The sequence below is a fragment of the Polypterus senegalus genome, chromosome 13 (assembly GCF_016835505.1).
Source record: "Polypterus senegalus isolate Bchr_013 chromosome 13, ASM1683550v1, whole genome shotgun sequence".
NCBI lineage: Eukaryota > Metazoa > Chordata > Cladistia > Polypteriformes > Polypteridae > Polypterus > Polypterus senegalus.
In genome coordinates, this window is record NC_053166.1 from 92617056 (window position 1) to 92640229 (window position 23174).

At 36.7% G+C, this 23174-nt stretch overlaps 1 protein-coding gene across 13 annotated transcripts in view; it reads right to left on the reverse strand.

The window, feature by feature from the left end:
* The window catches only part of LOC120541974 (carnitine O-palmitoyltransferase 1, liver isoform-like), a 111252-nt gene that overhangs the window by 75795 nt on the left and 12283 nt on the right, over positions 1-23174 (reverse strand). For 5 of the 13 annotated variants that reach the window (XM_039774006.1, XM_039774016.1, XM_039774015.1 and 2 more), the window contains exons 1-2: positions 7131-7237; positions 3410-3490 (exon numbers count right to left, since the gene is read on the reverse strand). The exons of 2 other annotated variants lie outside the window; for them this stretch is intronic. The gene's annotated coding sequence lies outside the window, so the exon portion shown is untranslated. 6 more of the 13 variants (XM_039774010.1, XM_039774008.1, XM_039774012.1 and 3 more) reach the window with 4 other exon arrangements.

Below are 23174 nucleotides of genomic sequence, written 5' to 3' on the forward strand. Positions count from 1 at the left end.
TTCAAGAAAATTAAATATAGACTAGAAAGAATCTTTAACACAGAATAATGAAAACGGGCACAGAGAGCAAAATATGAAATTAAATAAAATGCTCAATAAGCCAGAAGAAACAGTATCTAGGTAAGAAATAAGATATCGAATAGAGATTGAAAGATAATAGCGGGTGAATCGATACCTTCCTAAAATGTAAGGCGACGAATACAAGAACAAGTCAATATCAGCCCACTAAACACCCCGCCCTGTTTAAAAAAAAATAAAGATATCGGTAATACCAACAATGACTTTTCCTCCCACCACGAGGTTCACTCAATAGTCCAGCTGTGCAAAAGTCTTACTTTACTTGGTGAAATATTTCTGGAAGCCGGTCAATGAATTAAACTTATTTTAAATACAAAATGTTCAAAAGTACTGCGCCATAATAAAGAAACTTCACAAGACCTCAACCAGGATCCGCAAGATGTAACAAGCGATCCAAATTTTCTGGGACTTTATCGCCCCTGATGGCGTTTGTTGATCTTTACCTATCTTGACAGGTATTTGATGACTACAGATTCTATTGATAGCCAAAGAAGTTACGGTTCCGTTTTTATAATTTGCAAGTCCTTTTCTTCCGATTTCAAAAACTGTGCAATTTATGCAAATTAATGGTTAGATCCCGGAAACTGAACGTACAACCGGACATCCCGCCTTCAAAAATGCTGCTGTCAATCATTCGTGTACTTCAACATTGAAAGGCATGTACGGGTTCTTTTACCTATGACCGCACATGCTGACCAGAGAGCCATGACTCTTCTATGTGGGGGTGCTACAAAACAACAACCTAAATTCTTTACGGCCTTCCTGGCCTTGTACTGTCCAATTCTACTTTGGAAGCACAGATTACTTTTTGAAAGTTATTACTATCAAATGCAGTATATTGCTTAATATTGTAGAAGCCAACTTCTTTGCACCTGATAATTCATCTTGTCCACGTCAGTTTACTTTTCATTTTTATACTGGCTTTTCAACAGTGTATCATTTCTTAACATTTCTATCTATGAAGGCTACAAACATCTGTTATGGTTCAATCAGGGTTACCCTGGCTTAAGCTTGTTGCTTGATAATTCAGTCTTTTTGCTATTATTCAAATATAATTTTGAATGTTATGTATTTAATTAGTTTTTTGATTTTGTCCTTTATGTATTTTGTTCATTTAATATGATGTTATTCATTTATTTTTTCTATTTCCTATTACCAGTATGCTACGTTTCTCTGCAATATATATATATATATATATATATATATATATATATATATATATATATACAGTATATATATTTATTTTATTTTTTGTGGAGCCCTAGGAGTTGGGGTAGGTTTGTCAAAATCTCTCTCTATATTACTATATATATAAATTTATACATGCCCCCTACAAACCCAGACCAATAAATAATATAAAAGTAGAGACATAAGTTAAAAACATAAAGTAAAGATTTTAATGGGTTATGAGGAAAACAAAAGTAAAATCATTTGAAAATTATTTAATACAAACTAAGAAAAAAATCTGTAAAAGTGAAATAATTTGAAAATATTTATTTAATACAGACAACAGATAAATATTATTATTTAATACAGACAGTTAGAAAAAACTGGGCTGAGGCAAGTAGTAACAACACACTTTGTTGACACTGTATGTTGCAATGCTAATACAGAACAGTGCAGCTGAACAGCAAAACGGTAACAGCATTGCTATCCTCAGCCAACCATAGCAACTGAACAAGTTGCAAACAGGCAGCAAACACTAGTTTCCTCGTTACATTTGGGTTATTTTCATCAAGAGAATCTGAGAAAAGAAAGTATAATTACTTATAAAGTTACAACTAAGTACCGTAAGAAGGTAGTAAAAATAGATTTTTATTACAAAATTTGAAAATGAACTAAATACGGGACATTTGGGTGTCCCTGAAAGGTCAGTATGGGACAGGGGACAAAATTATCAAATATGGGACATGTCCTGTATATAAGGGACATCTGGCAACCCTAAGTTGGGGCCACCTGCAGCAGCTTCAGCATTGATTTTTGATTCCTGTTTTTACAATTTGCACTTTTTTAATGTTTGCAATCCCTGGTGTTTGATCCCTTCTGTCACTTCCACTTCTATATTTGGTTGCTTTGTAGATTCAATCTAAAACCATTCGTGAGTGCATTTTATTAGTTCTTTATGGTTATAGTGAATTTTTAGCTAGGTTCTCTATGACTTATATTTTAATTTGTGTATTGGGCTTTGAAACACTATAGTTTAATTCCAGGTTTAAGATTTCATCTTTTGTGACCTTCTAATATATCGGTGGCAGAGCAATTTAGCATTTCTCAGACTCATCCCTTTGGGAACCATTGGCAGTAAGCTTTCCTTCCCAGCAACTTCTGTTTTTAAATAAACTTCTGTCTTAATTAAGAAATGTTTATTTCTCAATTTTTTGTGTCAATGTAAAAATTACAGAGTTCTTTTGTTAAATTTCTAAAAGAATGCAGAAAAAATGTATGCATTATACATTGATGGATTATTTTTCTTTATCTTGATTTTTAAGGTTTACTCATATAAATTTTTTAATGTTCGGGGCATTATGTATAAACACTGTGTAATCTCATTTCCACGCTCACGTCGAGTTGTATAAAAATTAAACTTGCCATAACACTAAGCACATTTTTACAGCAGCCTCAGACCACTTGTACACTCATTTCTGTTCGGTTCTGTAGACAGGTGTCACCCAGCATCAAAGCAGTGCTACTGTTTCTGTGTGGCTTCCATTTCTTTTTTAGATTCACATCCATGACACAGGCTTTATCAAATACACCAAAGTTAATTGCATATCATTTACAAATCTAAGGCACTTGATTGTAATCAATCTGTAACAATATAATGGTGTACGGAATGGCCAGACTGTTCCAACTACCATGACTGCTTTAGTGTTGTTAGAAGACATTGCAAATGAAAGAATTAGCAGAGAGAGCGTATTTAGAGATAACACTGATTCCTTCTCCCATGATGATGACAGGTTTACTAAGTCAATTTAGATTTTCAAAGCTACCCTCTTGGAGCTGTGTGCTGAACTGGGGCCAAAGGCAGACTTTGAGGAACTGTGCTGTACGTACCTGTTCCGTTGTAAATTCTGTCCACCCTCAGGTTTTTAGCCATATGAGCTTTTCAACATGAACTGACTGACAGAGCAGATATTTCTCAGTCATCACTGAGTCACACCATGCCAGCTGTATGGGATGGTATTATCCGCTTCTTATGCAAAAATACAAGATTTGTATAAATGTAAATATTGTACTATTGCACTGTTCTCAACACTAAGAATATATAAAAAAGGCAAATTATCAGACAATGTCACCTATTAAAAGTATGAATAATTCACTGGTTACGAACCTGGTTGAATCGCAAACCTGCAATCATGAGTGTCCCCAGGACCAGTTAAAAGGTTCAGTTCAAAGAGGCTGATAATGCATTCTGGAAAAAGAAATTTCTTGTTTGATGTAAGAAATATCAATATTTTGCAGTAAAGAAAATGTAAATTAAGACATGTTGGTTGCATATCATAGCACATTTTTCAACATGATAGCATTTAAATATATTTAGATTATGCTTAAAATTACTGCAATTGAATCTTGCTAATAATTAACTACAGTATTTCTCGTACATAAGTTATATATTTACATTACTCAACAGGAATGCTGTCTATACAGTAGACTGACAGAATTAAAATTTATAAAATAGGTTTGGATTAAAGTTTGGATTTGTTTTATTTATGTAAAGAAAATAAAACCTCAATAAACTAAAGAACAACTGCACAATTTACAGAAAAAATGTTGAATAAAGGGTCAGTAACCCCATACAGTAAAATTCTTATACTATGTATGTATAAATATTCCACTAATAAAAGCCATTTTTGAACAATATTAACAATACAATTCTTTTCAATTAGATTATGACTTTTGCAACGTGCAGTATAACAAAATGACAACATTAAACCAACTTAATCCAATTTATGGGATTTGGGGGCCAGAACCCAAACAAGGCAGGGTATTAATTTATCACAGAATCTATTCAAAAAAACATCCACACTCACCTTGGACTGATTTTTGAACTGGCAATTAACCTAACTTGCACGTCTTTGAGGATTGAAAAAAAAACAGATTGCTCTGAAGAAAACCAATGTACATACAGTGTGTATAAAAAGTATTCACCTCCTTGAAAATGTTTACATTTTATTATTGTACAACAGTGAATCACAGTGAATTTCACATTTTATTATTGTACAATTTTGAAACACAGTTTCAGTTGACATTGATCAACAGAAAAAGACTCTTCAATGTCAAATTGAAGACAGCTTTCAGCAAAGTGATCTAAATTAATTACAAATTTAAAAAATAAAAAAATTAATTATGTAAGTATTCATGACCTTCATGTCAGTATTTAGTTGATGCAGCTTTGTTAATCATGACAGCCTTGTGACTGCGTAGAAAGATCTCTATCAACTTTGTACATCTGGACACTGCAATTTTCCCCCCATTCTTCTTTGCAAAACTGCTCAGGTTCTGTTGGGTTACACTGGGATTGTGAGTGAAATTTTCTATTTAACTGAGATTTCCAGACTCATCCAATGTTGTCCGTAATTCTTTTAGAGTTATCATATGTCTCTTTCTGGCCTCTTTCACTAGTCTTCTTCTTGTGTAATCACTCAGTTTTTGTGGACAGCCTGCTCTAGGCAAATTTACTTCTGTATCATTCTCTTTCCATTTCTTAATGATTAATTTAACCATACTACAAGGGATATTCCTTAACCTGGATATTTTCCTGTATCCATTCCCCTAAGTTTTCCAATCATCTTTTTAAGGAGTTGCTTGGAGTGCTCTTTAGTCTTCATTGTAAAGTTTAGGCCATAATACTTACTCACCATGAGTTGGATGTACCAGATACAAGTGCATTTATACTATAATCAGTTAAAACTTCATGACTATACAAAACGCTATTCCAGTGATTATTTTCAGGTATGCCATATAAAAGAGGAAGAATACTTATGTGAACAATTATTTTGTATTTTATATTTGTAATTAATTTAGATAACTTTATAGAGATCTGTTCTCATTTTGACAATAAAGTGTTTCTGTTGATCAGCGTTAAAAAAGGCAAATGGTCCATCTTCATTCAACGTTATTTTAATATTAAAATAAGAAAACCTCCAAGAAGGTGAATGTATTTTATAGGCACTGTATAATAAGAATGTCCAAATTCCACAAGGACAGTATCTGAATGCAGGATCTGAACCTAGCTTGGTGGATCCATGAGACAACAGCACTAACATGTATGCTTTAGACAATGGATGGAGGTTTTTCTTATAGCATTGTTTTATAAATGTAGGCATCCACAAATTCTAGCAGTCAACATTCATTTTGCACAAAAAATTAAATACGTCCCATAAAGAAATAGCAGTCCATCAAGGCTCCAATTATTTTTATTTTCCAAAAACAGATGGATTTGAATTACCGGTAATTTTAAAATATACTGCAGACTTAGTGACAAAAAATATATATATTTTAAATTTCCCTTTCAATTTAGGTAATTCTTCTATAACTAGCTCAAATTTCTGTTTATCTTCTTGCCTATATTCTCATATTTCTATTACAAAAGACAATTAGGATAAGTCAGCTATATACAGTACTTAGGAATTACTGTTGACAATGTTTATCAAGTATAACTAATCTAAAATAAAGTCAGTTGAAAGTAAAGGGATGGCAACCCATTTTGGCCAAGAACTCATGCTTTTAGTTACCAAAACCAACTAAAATAAAGATATTTTGAAAACGAAAGAATAGATGATAGTGAACCAACACCCTGTGTTTGCTGAGTTCATTTATTTTATTTATCACAAATACATTTTTGAAGAATGTTTTCAATGCCATACGCATTGGCAGATATTGCTAGTAGTAAGCCTTTTAGAACTGTAATTTATCCTTCTACTACCAATAACTCACTCTGTTGTTACTTTGTAAAATAACAAATACTGTACAAGGAAGAATTGAAAGTAACTGAAAATTTCATAGTGAGCATCAAAAAGAGCATAATCAAAACATAATCTTCTCAGTCTACTCTCATCCAAATACAGCAGCACAATTCAATGAAATAGTTGGGTTCTGTTCTCACAAGTATGCATGTGCACATAGATATACTGTATATTATATACTGTATACTGTATACACATGTAGTTAATATTTTTTAATTAAGGACATAAACCAGGAAGCTGCCTCAGATTTTCAATTGTGCCTGAAATTCCTCTGTTGGGTGGGGTGCAAGCTACCTTATCTACATGCAAGTTAACACACTACCCACCCACTTGTCAATTCATAGAAGGTAGAATAACTTAAAATAGATAAATACTCTATCACAGCTGGATTTATTTACCATAACTAATGTCATAGTATCAGAAAAAAATCCAAAAACTAAGAAGGCAATACACTGTTTTGGGTTCTTATTCATATACATGTTCATTATGCCAGGTTGACTAGTGATTCTAAAATGGCTCTGTGTGAGTGTGGATGTATGCATGAATGGACCCTGCTATGAACTGATGACCTATTTATGATTATTTCTAGGCTTGCTCCAAGGTTCTGGCCACTTCACTCATGAATTGGATTAAAAAGTTTTAAAAAATTATGTAATTTTGCAGATAATGAAGCATGCAAAGAGTAATTCTCTAACCTCATGTTATGCTATTGAGTAAGTAACACACTAACACACAACATACTGTAGTTAAGGGACATGCTGCGACAGTTCAGAATAATTAAGATTTCTATGAACAATGATTGTTAAAAAGAGCAGAAGACATTCTGTACTGTAATTAGCAAGAAAAATGCAGATTTTAGATGAGCAACAGAAATTTAACTAATTAAATGTTTCGGTTTCTAAAAAAAAGAAAAACCTTCATTCCAGGCAACTAGATACTGACTATGTCCTCAGAACAATTTGCTTTTAAAAGTTTACAAAGTGTACATGGCACTTGCTCCAGAAAACACAAAGAATTCCACATGAGCCCTGTCATATAAAAGAATGTGCAGGCCACCTGGAAATGTAAAATGTAAAGTATGCTTACAGTTTTCAGATACGCCACAGATCCAAAGTGTCCTTCTAACCTTACCGGTGACTCTGAAGCTAAAAGCTAGAAGAAACTTGTTCAGTCATGCTCTGCCAATGACATACTGGCTAAGGGGGAAGTGAATTGCCTTTAACCTCCTTTCCACACCTCCAAGATAGTTTGCTTTCCGACAACTTGCTCTCTCTCTCTCTGCTTTCATTCTCACTTGACAAACAAGTTCCTTCTGAATAGTCATGAAAATTTAATAGTGAGCAGAATCATTGAAATGCTTATTTCTTTGGCCAATTGTGTATTTTTTCTAAAACTATATGGAATTCTGTAATCCATGCAGAATAAACCTAAGATTAAGGTTAAAATGGCCATGGGTTTTAAATTTTAGAGAACAGACAGCTTGCAATCCAGAATATACACCTGTTCATTGAGCTGTTATTATAAAGCAATAATATCTATATCTATAGATCTATACATAATAGGCATACAAGGAACTGTCCAGCTTAAATTGACCTTGACGCCTAACTAAGACCTAGCTCCCAGCCTGTCCTTGAGCACATGTAGGAATACACATTCTAATGACTATACTAATGCAAATGAAACCAATGACTGAATGTCTGCTCTGTTTTTTCACTAGCTGTATACTGACAAGCAGTATAGCAAGGACTCAAATTCTTAACTTTGGTAAAACATCAGCAACAAAACAAACCCACATGGTGGGAAGTACAGTTGCCACTATCTTGATTTGCAGTGAACTTTAAAGAAACCCTGCTTGGCAAGTTAAACAAGAATTTATTATGTACAAATGGGCAAGATGATTTTAAACAAGAGAGCCAAGGAAGGCAGCAGAAGCTTAAGAGGCCTCCTTCTAAAGGCAATATAGTTAAAAAATAAAAGAAAGAAGGTGGTTGTCATTTAGTGACTAGAACACCAGCCAGAGCAGGAAGGTCAGAAAGGACAATGTCTGTATCCTTCTGTTCTCCCATTGTAAATATCTACAGCCTGTTAATAAATAATGAATTGCATGAATTAGCTGTAAAACTACTGTTTATTTCCTTACATTGCTTAAGTGTCAGACACACAAGAGTGAATAAATAAACATACAGAAAATATCAGAACAAACTCTTAAAGTGGCTGTAGTTGAATGATACTGACATTATCAAGCAACATTACTAAACACTGTAACTATCTTTGTGGAGTCTGCATATTTTTCCAGTGTCTGTTTATAAATTATCGGGGTACTCTCCACATTCCTAAGATTTGCATGATCGGTAAACTGTAAAAAGACAAATGGACCAAAGTAACTGTGAACGTGTATGTAAGTGTTATTGAGACTGCCAACAGCAAAACAATATAGCTGTGACCAAAAGCTCACAAAAAGGCATTGGATTTCCTAAATGGCATCCAGAAAAAAAAATTTATACAATTAGAAAATCACGATAGATCAATACTCATAAAGTGTGAAATCAGGACATGCCTATCGAGTTTAGTGGAAACTCATTAATGAAACTAATACAGGAGAAGATCATCACGAACATCACATACACAAATCAAGAGCAATCTTCAGGAGAAAAACAGGTAATGCACTTGAGTACTCCTAATTTTAAAATGGATTAAGCTTCATATCCAGATCAGCATCCACCTAAACAGAGGGGTGGAGGGTTCCTGTTATGATTAAATGCACAGATACAAACTGGCTTCAAACATGATACTAAAATGTAGGATACAGGACTAGGGAGAGACAATGTATATGAAACAGAAACATTTTTTAGAATCTTATGTGACGCAATAAAACACAGATCAGGTTTACAGGATGAAATTCCTCTGGTACTGTAGATATATCATATCAAGAGCCACACAATCTGATCAGGTTTGAAATGATGAAATATTTTCTATCTATAAACCCTTTAGAAGAGGCTTCCGCTATCAACAGATTCTTCCAAACCAGTGACCGCGAAATGTGAGTACTGTAAATGTTCTGCAAGTCTGGGAATATTTAAAACTGCAGAATCCAACTCAAATAACATTGATAACATTGAATTACCCATTAAGTGTACCATTCAAAGGGTAACTTTCCCATAGCCTTGGTTAAGAGCACATTCCTAGACCATTCAGCAAAGACCAAACGTTCTGATCAATCTGACTGTGAGGAATCCACAAGTACATTTATGATATTTTTGAAAACTTGGTTTACATGTTCACTTTGCCCATTACTCCCCAGATAAAGGCTGGAAGATAAATAAAAGATAATACCTACTTTAGCACAAAATAATTTCCAAAACTAAGAACTAAACTGCAAACCTCTGTTAAACAAAATTTAATAGAAACAGTAACAAAATTCTTTATAAAGGGTAGTTTTGTTCCATGTGTTCAAAATAAGCAGTTGAAGAAAACCAGTCAATAATAACCAAAATAATTTGTTACCAAGAAAAGGGAATAAATTTGTAATAAAATCTAATGCAATGTCTTACTAGAGTCATGTAGAAGGAAGCAACATTGCAACGGCATTACTAAAATCCCGGAAAAGCTTTCTTCTTCACACAATTTTCATAGCCTGAAATCAAAGAATATCGCAAAAAATGTCATTCAATAATTCTGTTTGTTCTATTAATTTCTACATGGCCTTTTAAGAGGAAATCCAGGGCACATTTAAAAATCTCCATCTGAAATTCATCAAGGCTAAAAGTAACCCTTGTGACCAGTAGGGGGAGTAACAGCACCCCAAACTCTCAAGATGCAACTGCACAACACAACCCTAGGTTCAAATACAAGATTTTTTTTTTATTCTTTATTTCCACTGTTTTTCCAACTCTCTTCTACAATAATACAACACAACAATAAGTCTCTAATCTCCTTCCACACCTCCCTTGTACATGTTTCTAAGGTCCAGTGAAGTAAAAATAGTAGAGGAATGGGTGTTGTTTTTTTACTATTATTTTGTTAAATTTAAGTCTTACTGAATAGTTCTTTCTTTACATAAAGAAAAAATTTATATAGGATGTCTGGAAAGCCTAATAAAGCTATTTGCTAAGTTTTCTTTAATGGAATCTTCCATAGCTTATGCTTCTGGTTTTGACATAAAACTTCCCCTTAGGCAGAGAAGCACCAGGAAGATGATCAATAGTATAGGCGTTACAGTAGCATAGCATTAATTTGTGTGCTCATTGTTTATTAAAAACATCCTGAACATCTTGATATTGGATAGGTGAAAGATCTATATTTCTAATCTTGGTGGGAAAAATGTTTTAGACAATGACCAAAACCAGTCTGACTGCAGGATTTTAGTTTCTTTGCATCCTAATTAATTTGCATTATGATCCTAATTAATTAATAGTGAATCTTAAGTCATAGGCAACCTCATAGAATCTGGTTTGAGACACATGGCAGGTTAAAAAAATAGAATTTCTGATATAAAATCCCCAACATGTGCCATTACTGGTTTAGTAATAAACAGTATAACCCCTTTTCACATGTGCCCTGCATCAATGAGTAGAAACCCTTCCCTGGTCTTAACTGGGAGCTTACTATATATAATTCAGTTGTTTGGCCAAGCCTGAACTAGTAGAACCCCCCCTACTCCTGAGTCCACTAAAGTAGAAAGTAAAAAAGAATTATTAATTTTAATTGGCAAAAGAAAATGATTTATATAACTGCATTGACTACACTTACTCACCCCACCAACCCTAAATAGGGATGAGCATTATTTCCCTATTTTAGGTTTTAACTAGTTAGCTACAGAGTCATTTTAGTTCTTATGCAAGTCTCTTAGTAAAAGCAGAAATTAGAGTGGGTTTGTTCCAGCCTAAGTCTGCTGTTAAAGTTCTAAAAGCTGTTTTATACTCAGCTATGCTTCAGTTCACCTGCTTGAAAGTCTTAGTGCAGTTTGTTGTAACTTCTTTACGTTCAGGCTGGTCAATCACTACTCATGGGTGGAGAGTACAGTAGTGTTTCATGGCTACTTGTCCTTTACTTTTACTTGATATTACTCCATGAACTTCATTGGGTGTCTTATTAAATTGCATTGCACAATTCGGTATGGGCATGAGTGAAAGAAAAAGCTCAGCAGACATCACCAGAAAGGTCTCTGCTTGCAGTGTTCAAAAGGAGCATTTGTTTGACCAAGCCAGGAGTCTCCTATTTGATCTGTCTGATAACAGACTGCTCCTGAAAGCCACAGAAATCCAAGAGAGTACTAAGTAAGATTGAATCTTAACTCAAAAGTCTAATTTGTCTATCTGTTCAAGCTACAGAGAAGATGAGAGCACAACACCACAGCAAACTGGCTCTCAAGAAGAGTCCAGCTACAAATTGATTTTTTAAGATTACTCCCATCTGCTTTATGAATAGGTTGATCTGACTTCTTCCTGCTCAAGCACCAAACCAATCTCAGTCTGTCCTCTCTCTCCTTCTGAAGGCCATTGTAATCCAGACATTGTGGGTTCGTGGTTGGCTACTGGCATTTACCACAGTGCAATTCTGTAAACTGAGATAAAATTGCAACCTAGAGATTACAATTTTAACCCAGCTTCTAATAGAAACAATATTAGAGCTGCTTTCCTTATAAGCTCTTTCTTTCCCAAATAGACTAAAAGAAACTGGATATACATAAAGGCTTACTCATGCTTTCAGGTGGCCATTATTATTAGCCTCAAACACCACTAGCTGTTTCGCATCACCCCTTCAGATGTTTTGTCATCAAGAATCCTTATGGATCAGTTTAGGTCTAAGAAATGTTGATACTCTATAAAGAATGTGGAGTCCTTGTGGTGATGTACTAAAACTTGACATCAGCACTTCCGGCAAGTAGTGCACATTTGCAGAACTTCAGAAAAAAACAGCTGATGTGATATTGATTTCAATGCAGAGTTAGTGAGGCACTTTGAGCAGAATTGCACATCTCTAAAGCATGTGTTGCATGTTTAAATAGTATGAGAAAGAACACTGACTGTCATTGTATTTCTGTTGATGCAACCAGTCTTGCCCAGGTAGTGGTTTTCTACCTATATGGATGAGATATTATCAAAATACTGTAACACTAAATCCAGCATATAGGGATACAAGTGCATCTTGTTTAATAATATTCATCATGAGCTTCTATTCTACAGCTGACTCGAAGTATGTGGCAGGGCCTACAGCACATCACAGACTCTAGAACCACCACCAGCACAATTAGCTCCACAGACAGTCTGCCAGTTGATCTCAACACTTTCTACACCCGCTTTGAGACATCCAGCAACAGCACAGAGTGGAGACAAACACACACACCTGGACCACGCAACCCCCCCTCCCCTCCTCCAACGGTCTCCTCAGGTCAGGTACACAAAGCACTAAGATCAACGCCCGTAAGGCCCGTAAGGCAGCAGGACCAGACAACATCCCTGGGCGGGCTCTCACAGCAAGCTGGCTAATGTTCTCTGCTCCATCTTCAACCTTTCCCTAAGTCAGAGCATCGTTCCGTCCTGTTTTAAGACTACAATCATCACTCCACTTAATAAAAAAAGCCCACCCACCTGCCTGAATGACTACAGGCTGGTAGCACTCACTCCAATCATCATGAACTGTTTTGAGAGAGTGGTGCTGGCCCACATTCAGAGCAGCATACCAAACACTCTGGACCCCCTGCAGTATGCCTACCGGCCCAATAGGTCCACCTCAGATGCCATCGCGGCTGCACTACATTATTCCCTCTCCCCTCTGGAGAACAAAGACTCTACATCAGTATGCTCTTTGTTGACTACAGCTCCGCCTTTAACACGGTTATCTCCCATAAACTCATCCATAAACTGTCTGCATGTGGTCTGCACCCCAACCTCTGTGACTGGCTCCTAGAGTTTCTGACTAGCAGGCCCCAGTCTGTCAGGATTGGTAATAGGATTTCAGCCACCATTATCACAAACAAAGGCACCCCACAGGGATGCGTCCTCAGCCACATCCTCTACATGCTGTTCAGCCACGACTGTGTCGCCTCCCACAAAGATAACATCATCCTAAACTTTGCAGAAGACACCGCAGTGATAGGATGCATCACTGGTGGGGATGAGGCGGCCTACAGGAGGGAGGTGGCCAGTATGGTGTCATGGTGTGAGGACAACAACCTCACCCTCAACACAGACAAGATGAAGGAGATGATAGTGGACATGAGGAAGGAGAGGAGACCTCACTGGCCACTGTTCATCCGAGGGCTTGAAGTGGAGAGGGTGAGCAGCATTAAATACCTGGGCGTCTACATCAGTGAGGACCTCACTTGAACACTTAACACCACACAGCTAGTCAAGAGGGCTCAACAGTGGCTGTACTTTCTGAGGAGGATGAGGAAGTTTATTATGTCTACTAAGATCCTTGGCAACTTTTACAGCTGCATTGTTGAGAGCATCTTGACCAGCTGCATCACCGTGTGGTACAGTAACACTACTGCTATGGATCGCAAACGCCTGCAGAGAGTGGTAAAGACTGCTGAGAAGATCACTAGGACACCACTGCCCTCTCTGCAGAGCATCTACAACTGCAGGGTCCGCAGGAGAATTGCCTTGATCCTCAGGGACCCCATCCCCCCCAACACGAACTGTTCACACTTCTACCCTCAGGCAGAAGGTATAAAACTATGAAATGCAGGACTTACTGGCTAAAGAATTTCTTTCCCAAGGCCATAAGACTCCTAAATAACTGACTGGAGTTTATAACCATGGTTCACCTCATTCTATCTACCTCACACAACTGTATTTGACTTGTCCATCACACACCTACCTGCACATTACACTTTATATTTCTATTCTGTTTTTATACTTTATGCTGCCTCTGTTACTTATTATCTATCTGCTACTTATTATTTATGTTTGTCTTTATACATTGGTTTTGTCATTTGGTGTGGACAGCAAAGAAAAAATGTAATTGTACAGGGAAACGAGTTTCCTTACTGTGCACATGACAATAAACTTTGAACTTGAACTTGTTTTCATCTTACACTGCTTTGGGTAATATTTGCACTTAGTAATCAATTTTTGCCAATCAGTCATTAGAAAAGAAGTCCCACAGGATAATGATATTATCTGCTCTGATGTCAATGATTACAATATGCATACTATATATATGCATATTTTTTCCAAATCAAAATAAAAGAGAATTATCTATGAAAGATGTATAATGTGAAAAGAAACCACTGAATTAAATCTATAAAAAGTTAGAATTTGTAAAATTATGCCATTGATCATATTTTAAATACAAAACATTTACATCAGATAAAATGTTAGCAAACTAACATGGCATATTAAAATGTATTATTATATTGCACATCCAAATAAAATTTTTAATTTGTTTAATTAAAAGCTTTGACCTGGTCACGAGCCCTTTCTAGTGAATTCTGATTTTGGCACTCCATTGTCTCCAGCAGTAAAATTCCAAATAATTTGGTTAACTTGGTTGACAACAGGTGCATATAAATGACACAGAATAAGTGTGTTACAAAAAGGATATATAAATAGTGTTTCAAAAACAGAGTTTTGTTACTCTAGTTGGTCATAACAATGGTGAGAAGTGCTTTGGCAGTAATTGCACTTGAATGATATACCCTCTCCTGAAGCAAAGTATGGTATAACTGACATATGATTTTTGTCACTAATGCTTTATATTGAGTAATTTTCTCCTTTTAAAACTTACTTTCCTAAAGTCTACCCTATGCATATACTATGCAATTGATTTTGGTTCTGAAACTGTGGATCTGCGCTAGTAATGCACTGGCATGCATTAGTTTTGTATGTTGCAGCAACTTAAGTTTTCTGTTATAAAACTGAGCGTCAAAATGAAAGAAAAATCACAGACCTACTCATATGACAGTTTTCGTCTTGTAGTGAAAAACAAATCAGTGTATATGGGTCTATAAATGTCCAGAATAAACAAAACATATTATTCCACAGTAAGAACATCATGCCAACAGTCCAACATTGCGGAGGTAGTATGATGGCGTGGGGATGCTTTGCTGACTTTAGAGCTGGAAGTCTTCACAAAACTGAATAAAATATGAATTCTACTCTCTATCAGAAAATGTTTAAAGAAAAATATCTGATCATCTACTTAAATTATCTGATAAACTTAAGTGGCCACATCTGCAAAATGAAGTATCCAATACATTGAAAATTATTCACAGTTGAAAGTTAATTTCACATTACAGGTAGTCCCCAGGTTACGGACATCTGACCTACGACTTACAAACGGGGCCGTAGCTGCGACGCATGCACCTCAGTAACTGCCGCTCCGTCGTCTTCGGCCTGGGGACGGCGCAAGTGGCGGTTGTACTGAGGCTGGAGGGGGGTGATTTCGCTGCTCGCGCAGTGTAGTGTCCCTTGGGCGGCTCCCGGCAGCAAGCAGTGACCCGTGGTCCATAGTTACTGGAGCCACAGCTATCGCTCGTGTGCAGGACGGAGGCTCGATGAGGCGGTTCGCTGCCTGCTCACTATGCCGGCGCAGCTACTGCTCCTGACTGGACACAGGCTGGATGGAGCGGAGGGGGGCGTTTAATTTCCCGCCCACCACACACAGCTGCCCCGTCCATTCTCAGTGGGCTGCTGGTAATGCTGTAAGTGGTGACCCGGTTGTGGCTGAACGGAGGCCTTTGAGGGTGAACAGGGCAGCGGGGGTAGCATTGTAGTGTGCCTCAGATGGCTGCCTGTTGAAAGGGGGCGGTGGTGGGAGATTGACTACCCGCCTTTGGCCGCACCATTTTCGTTCTCAGTTAGCGGACACTGCAGGCAACATACTGTAGTGGAGGTGACTGTGAGGTGGGCTGGTGATGAACCGCCCCTCGCCACCCCCATTCATTCCCAATAGAAAGCCTGCTTGTTCTGTATGCACATAGCAGGAAGTTGTCTCTTGTCAGTACATCAGACGTATTGACGACTGGTGCCTTCCTGCTGTGACAGCGTGCACAGTGCTGTGGAGAAGAGCACAGACCTTTTGTCTTCACCCTTCAAAAATGTCTCTGAAACAAAAATCTTGTGCAAGTGCTGGTGATACAGTAAAGAAGAGAAAAACCATCATCATTGAAAATAAAGTAGAAATAATAAAAAGGTCAGAGAGAGGTGAAACTCCATCATTCATTGGCAGAGCACTTGGTTACAGTCAGTCAACAATAGCATTTATTAAATTTATGTACCTGTTCCAACTTACATACAATTTCAACTTAATTACATACAGTACCTACAGTCCCTATTTTGTACGTAACCCGGGGACAGCCTGTATGTTGTCTCGGATACTAAATCTACTGTACAATATATTAAACTAAGAATTTTTCTGGTTGATCTACAAAATTGTGTACATCATGCCAAATCAACAGAAACTTAGCTACTCAAACCCTACCCCCCGCTTAGTGTTATTACAGCATGGTAAAGATTTTTTCCAAAAACAAATCAAAATTAAGACAAAAGTGCATTCAAAACAAATGCAGGATATAATTACAGAGAAGCTCGCATCTAGGGAAAAATACAAGACCACATCAAATGCACTTAACATACCTCAAAGTTAAATGTAATTCATCAGCAACACAGCCATCCATTTAAACTTAATCTCCGAACAACAATGACACCTGTCAAAAAGGACACTGTGATGACAACTGCCACTCTGAATGAGTTGCAGAAGTCAGTGACTGTGATTGGAGAGGATCTTTATGGCTCAACAATCTCCAAGGCATTGCACAAAATAATTTTGCCCATAAATTATTTGCAAAAGCTCACTTGGATGATGCTACAAAGAAATTTTATGTCTCTGAATGGTCCAGTCAGATTCCTGAATTTGACCTCCTCAAATAACTATGCCTGTGTGGCTTTTGAGACCTAATAATTACTGTTCACTGCTTGCTTCCCATCTAACCTATCACAATTTGAACAATTATGCAAAGATGGATGGGCAAATCTTACTCCATCACATTGTATAAACTTAATACAGGCTGATGAAAGAAAGACTACTTTCTGTAATAGCTGTGAGAGGTTATTCAACCAAGTACGGAATGGAAGAGGGGTGCTTACTTACAAGTTGTTGACATTTCCATTTTTGTATTTTTGTTTGATTTACAAATAAAAAATTTTAGACAATTGATCAGCACCACAGTTCATCCCAAACATTTATATGAAACAAGGAAGGCGACCGGTATACTTTTTCAAGGAACTGTATATAAAATCTAAGGTGGATCCATTCAATTTATTGCAAGACTGAAGGGCATGAAGAGAGGTTAAAGGAGAAGACAGTAATTTAAGGCCTGTCACACATGCTCATTAGTTGCTTCATCAGAACTAGGACAACCTAGATTGCATCCTCCACTGGTTTTACCATATAACAATTGCAAATGAAGTTGGTCGGACCTTATGAAATTTAACCAAGAACAATAAACACAAAGAGGAAACTGATTTTGTTTTATTAGAAGAAGGAACACAAAATAGTTTCTCCATGGGTGATGCCATGTAGGACAGACTTCCTTTTCCAGAAACTAGTTGTCTGATTGCAATGGCTGCAGCAACATCAACATTGACTGATAATGAGATAGCTTTTAGAAACAAATACTTTTACTCTTGCATTTTATACTTTCTTTGTCACAGTAACAATTGTAGGTACTCTATAATAAAGCATTCAAGTTGCTTACATCATTTTAACTAACCCTGAATATTTTGAAAAGAAGAAGCCACACTGAAACCTGGATTTCTTTAAAAAAAACAATGTAATTTGGTTACAAGTAAATTTCACATCAACATTAGAAAATATTTTTTCACAGAAAGAATTATAATTATTTGTAATCATTTAAAGTAAAATTCTTACACTGGAAGATAGTGCTTTAAATTATACTAAACATCACACAGTACTAAAGTCAAAAGCAGTTATGTAAGAATTTAATTGGCCAAAACATCCAGATAATAAAAAAAGTGTGCTTCTTTATATTGTTTGTGTTACCTGATACGCTAATGTAAATAAAAGGAGCTTATACAATAGTAACCCTAAGAAGATTACCATTATCAAGAAGCCAGGGAATCAGAATCTAAGTGTACACTACAAGGTGGCTGATAGTAACATCCAGAAACGCTAAAAATCTAAACTCTAAAGCTGCATACAAAAAAAGGAAAGTATCTCGTTCAAACAGATAAAATAGGTAAATGTTATTCTTAGCCTGAAAAAAATGAACATTAGAATCATAACCCGATGATGGCTACAAGACCAAAATGTTTCAACTTTAATCTTTTTTTTTTCCCAATGTGGGAATAACCATTATCATTTTTTTCATTAGCAGATACAGGATGACACACTAAGCACATCTTAATTGACATTAATATTTAAGAAGTTCTGTTACAACTATACATTATTTTCAAAGAAAGTCAGTAGCCAATTCCACAGAATAACTTTCCTTCGATAATACTCATTGTACATACAGTTTGCATACTTGGTGAGTCTTACACTAATCTTAAACCATATTTTGTAAAACAAATGTAAATTCTGTTTGTAAACATCTGGAATATATGCATCTTACAAAACAGCAAGATTTAGCCTGTATGATACTGCAGGCTATGTTGGGAGGCACTACTGTGCCTTCTTCATGTGGTCTTCATAAGTCAAATACAATGCCAATCACTGGAGATTTGTGATGCAAGGAGCCCAAACCAGCCAACCACATCCTCTGTCCTGTTGATATAAAGGGAGCATGATGTACAGTATGTGGTGAACAAAGCGAGATTAAAAATCTCACAGGCCCCTTGGTGAATTAGCTTTTTAACAAAGAGTTGAACTTACTTTTAACAATGCAGCATGTAAAAACCCAGTTGTTTAATGCAGCATGGCATTTTAACTAGCTTATTTAAATCGATCAGTGTTGCGGTTATGGGCCCCCCTTGGTCATTTTAGCGCACCAAGAGGGAGTCATTTAATCAAGTGGAGGTGGGGGTAGGTCACCCTTGGTCATTTCAGTGCATGAACACTCACTCGTTTGATTGGGTGGTGTATTGGTGAAAAGGCACCGTGCTGTAACAGGCTCCTGGGCACACATCCAGAACAACCTTATGTTATATCTGCCCTTGGTGGAAAGGACTTCCATGAACCATGGCAAAAACCCCTCTATTGCACCTTTGCTGATCTGACAATCCACCTGGACAATCAGTAGCCAAGTAAGTAACCACAGAGTCCAGTCTTCGCAAAACAAGCATTCTAAAAGTGGTCCACGTCTAAAAGACCCATTGACATATTATGAAGTGTCACAATTCTATATTTTCCACAAACAATTATGACCATCAAAGGACAAAGTTACATTCATTTAAATTGGGACAATTTACTACTTATTAAAACTAGACTGGCCTGATTGTACAGTACTTGGGATGTGGGAAGAAATCTGAGTACAAGAAGAAATCTAACATGAACAGTGCGTGACTTAATAACTCTGTACAGACATTATCTGGGTCAGGATTTAAACCCAGGTACTGTGGCATAGCAGTGCTAAACAATGTATCACCACAATGACAATTGTATTCAGCTCTAACCAATGTACTGTGTTTCATCAGCATTTTAATTTACTTTTAGCTTATTTACAGTGCAGTGTATAGATAATAATTACAAATTCTGTTGACTGATTGCAATAATGAATATACAGCATAAGACAATGTCATTATTACGTGGTACTAGGTGTTGGAAGAAATTATTATTGATAAAGATTTAATAGTTTTCTGCATTCTGATAATCAGTCATAAGATATTAATTGTCTTATTACATCACGCAAAATCTTCAGATGTTTAATATTATAATTTAAAGGATTCCAGGAGAAAGTATAATTAGACTTGCTGGTACTAAACTGTTATCAGTAAGCTTCAGTTTATATTTCTTTAGTAGGCTAATGAATAATGAAAATTTTTCCCATAAAATCTGAATTATAGCTCCATGTGACTGGCAATCCTTCCAGGATATGCTGCGACCTTCTGACATCTGTTGATAGAAGATGTTGTAGACCACCAATCAGTAAATGCAAAATAGATGTAAAAAAGGAATGGATACAGTGGTCTTTGACAAATTCTCCTTTAATCTGATCATGCACTCAGCAATTGTATAGTATGAAAGATGAAAAAAGAACAATGCAAACAGTGTGCTTAGGGTGACATTTTCACTGGTGTATTTCAAAGGGACCCAAAACTGGGAATGTAAACTGTAATAGCATCCATGGCTGTTTGCCCATATTTAACACTTATAAAACAATGTGTTAAAGAAAGCAGTTATGCATTGTTAACCAGCCAGTTTTAGAAAAATATCAGCAACCCAAGTGTCAATTTTAAATGAGACTCAGCTAGTAACACATTCTGTCACAACTCATATTGGCACAGTTACACAAAAAAATGTCCTAAATTAAATATACTGTAAATTGAAACAGCTAATCAATTTTATATCATATACAAAGTTTCATCAAAAGTGTAAACACATTTAAAGAAACTCACTACAAAGCAAAATGACAAATATATTGCGAGTAAAAAATAGCACTAGCATACAGTAGACATAAGAAGTACACGTGAACCCAGAATGAAATAGTATCCCTAATCCTTGATATTTTTGACACTTGAGTCACAGTATTTGATTTATTTACACTTTAAAATATCACATGGTGTGATTCAATACTGAAATACTTAAATTGAAATCAAATCCCTACAGAGAAAAAAAATGTATCTGTCTGTTATACCTAATATGAATAACACTTGAATCAATTTATATCACTTGAATATTTTTTATCAGTGGAAACGGATTTAATGTATATCTGCAGTAAGAACTGGAAAGCTCAGTAATGGTACATCACAGACACATCAGAATTGTGCCTAAATGTAGCCTTGGGCTAATACAGTATTTTGTAATATGGCTGTGAATCATTAATTGAGATTAGAATGTTCCATTCTCAAAATAAAATTTAATATTTATGAATGTGTGTTTAAAACTACATAAATATATGGTTCCACAATTATTTATTTATTTCTTCATAATAATTTATTCAACTTTTGTAGTCCATGGGTTCTTTTTATGCAGTACTTGACACTCTGACTCAACCTATCTCAAAACACAAGGTGACCTACCATAGTTATGCAGATTAACATCCAGCTTTACTTATCCACATCACCGGATGACCCTGAAGCTCTGAGCCCACTGATCCAATGTCTGATCGTTATGAATTGATGAAGAGTAATTTCCATAAGCTTCTTCTTCTTCTTTCGGCTGCTCCCGTTAGGGGTTGCCACAGCAGTTCATCTTGTTCCATATCTTCCTGCCCTCTATATCTTGCTCTGTTACATCTATCACCTGCAAGTCTTCTTTCACCATATCCATAAACTTTCACTTAGGCCTTCCTCTTTTCCTCTTGTCTGGCAGCAGCTCTATCCTTAGCATCCTTTTCCCAATATACCCAGTATCTCTCCTCTGCACATGTCCAAACCAACATATTTTCACTTCTCTGACTTTGTCTCCTAACTTTCCAACTTGAGCTGACCCTCTAATGTACTCATTTCTAATCTTGTCCATTCTTGTCACACCCAATGCAAATCTTAGCATCTTTAACTCTGCCATCTCTAGCTCTGTCTCCTGCTTTCTGGTCAGTTCCACCGTCTCCAACCCATTTAACAAAGCTGGTCTCACTACAGTCTTGTAGACCTTGCCTTTCGCTCTTGCTGATAACAGTCAATCACAAATTACTCCTGACACACTTCTCCACCCATTTCACCCTGCCTGCAATCTCTTTTTCACCTCTCTTCCACAATCCCGGTTACTCTATACTGTTGATCCCAAGTATTTAAACTCATCCACCTTAACCAACGCTATTCCTTGCATCCTAACCATTCCACTGACCTTCCTCACATTCACACACATGTATTCTGTCTTGTTTCTACTGACCTTCATTCCTCTCCTCTCTAGAGCATATCTTCACTTCTCCAGGATCTCCTCAACCTGCTCCATACTCTTACTACAGATCATAATGTCATCAGCAAACATCATAGTCCAAAGGCACTCCTGTCTAATCTCGTCTGTCAATCTGTCCATCACCATTGCAAATAAGAAAGGGCTCCGAGCCGATCCCTGATGTAATCCCACCTCGACCTTGAATGCATCCGTCACTCCTACCGCAGACTTCACCACTGTCACACATCCCTCGTACATATCCTGTACAACCTCTTGCATACTTCTCTACCACTCCCGACTTCCTCATACAATACCACAGCTCCTCTCAAGGCACCCTGTCATATGCTTCTCCAGGTCAACAAAGATGCAATACAACTCCTTCTGGCCTTCTCTATACTTCAATACGTCAATATCCTCATAGCAAACATTGCATCTGTGGTGCTCTTTCTTGGCATAAAACCATACTGCTGCTCACTAATCATCACCTCACTTCTTAACCTAGCATCCACTACTCTTTCCCATAACTTCATGCTGTGGCTCATCAACTTTATCCCCCTGTAGTTACTACAGTCCTGCACATCCCCCTTATTCTTAAATATCGGCACCAGTACATTTCTTCTCCACTCCTCTGGCTTCTTGTCACTTTCCAAGATTCCATTAAACAATCTGGTTAAAAACTCCACTGCCATCTCTCCTAAACACCTCCATGCTTCCACAGGTATGTCATCTGGACCAACGGCTTTTCCATTTTTCATCCTTTTCACAGCTGTCCTTACTTCCTCCTTGTTAATAATAATAATAACAATAATAGTTAATAATTAATCCATTGCACTTCCTGATTCACTTTTCCACGTCATCCAACCTTCTCTCTGTCTCGTTCTCTTCATTCATCAACCTCTCAAAGTACTCTTTCTATCTACTCAACACTCTCTCCCAGCTTGTGAGTACGTTTCCATCTTAATCCTTTATCACCCTAACCTGCTGCACATCTTTCCCACCTCAGTCCCTCTGTCTAGCCAATCGGTACAAGTCCTTTTCTCCCTCCTTAGTGTCCAACCTCTCCTATACCTTTCGCCTTATCTCCTTGTACTCTTTTCTACTTTCTGCATCTCTCTGACTATCCCACTTCTTATTTGCCATTCTCTTCCTCTGTAAATCTCTCCATTC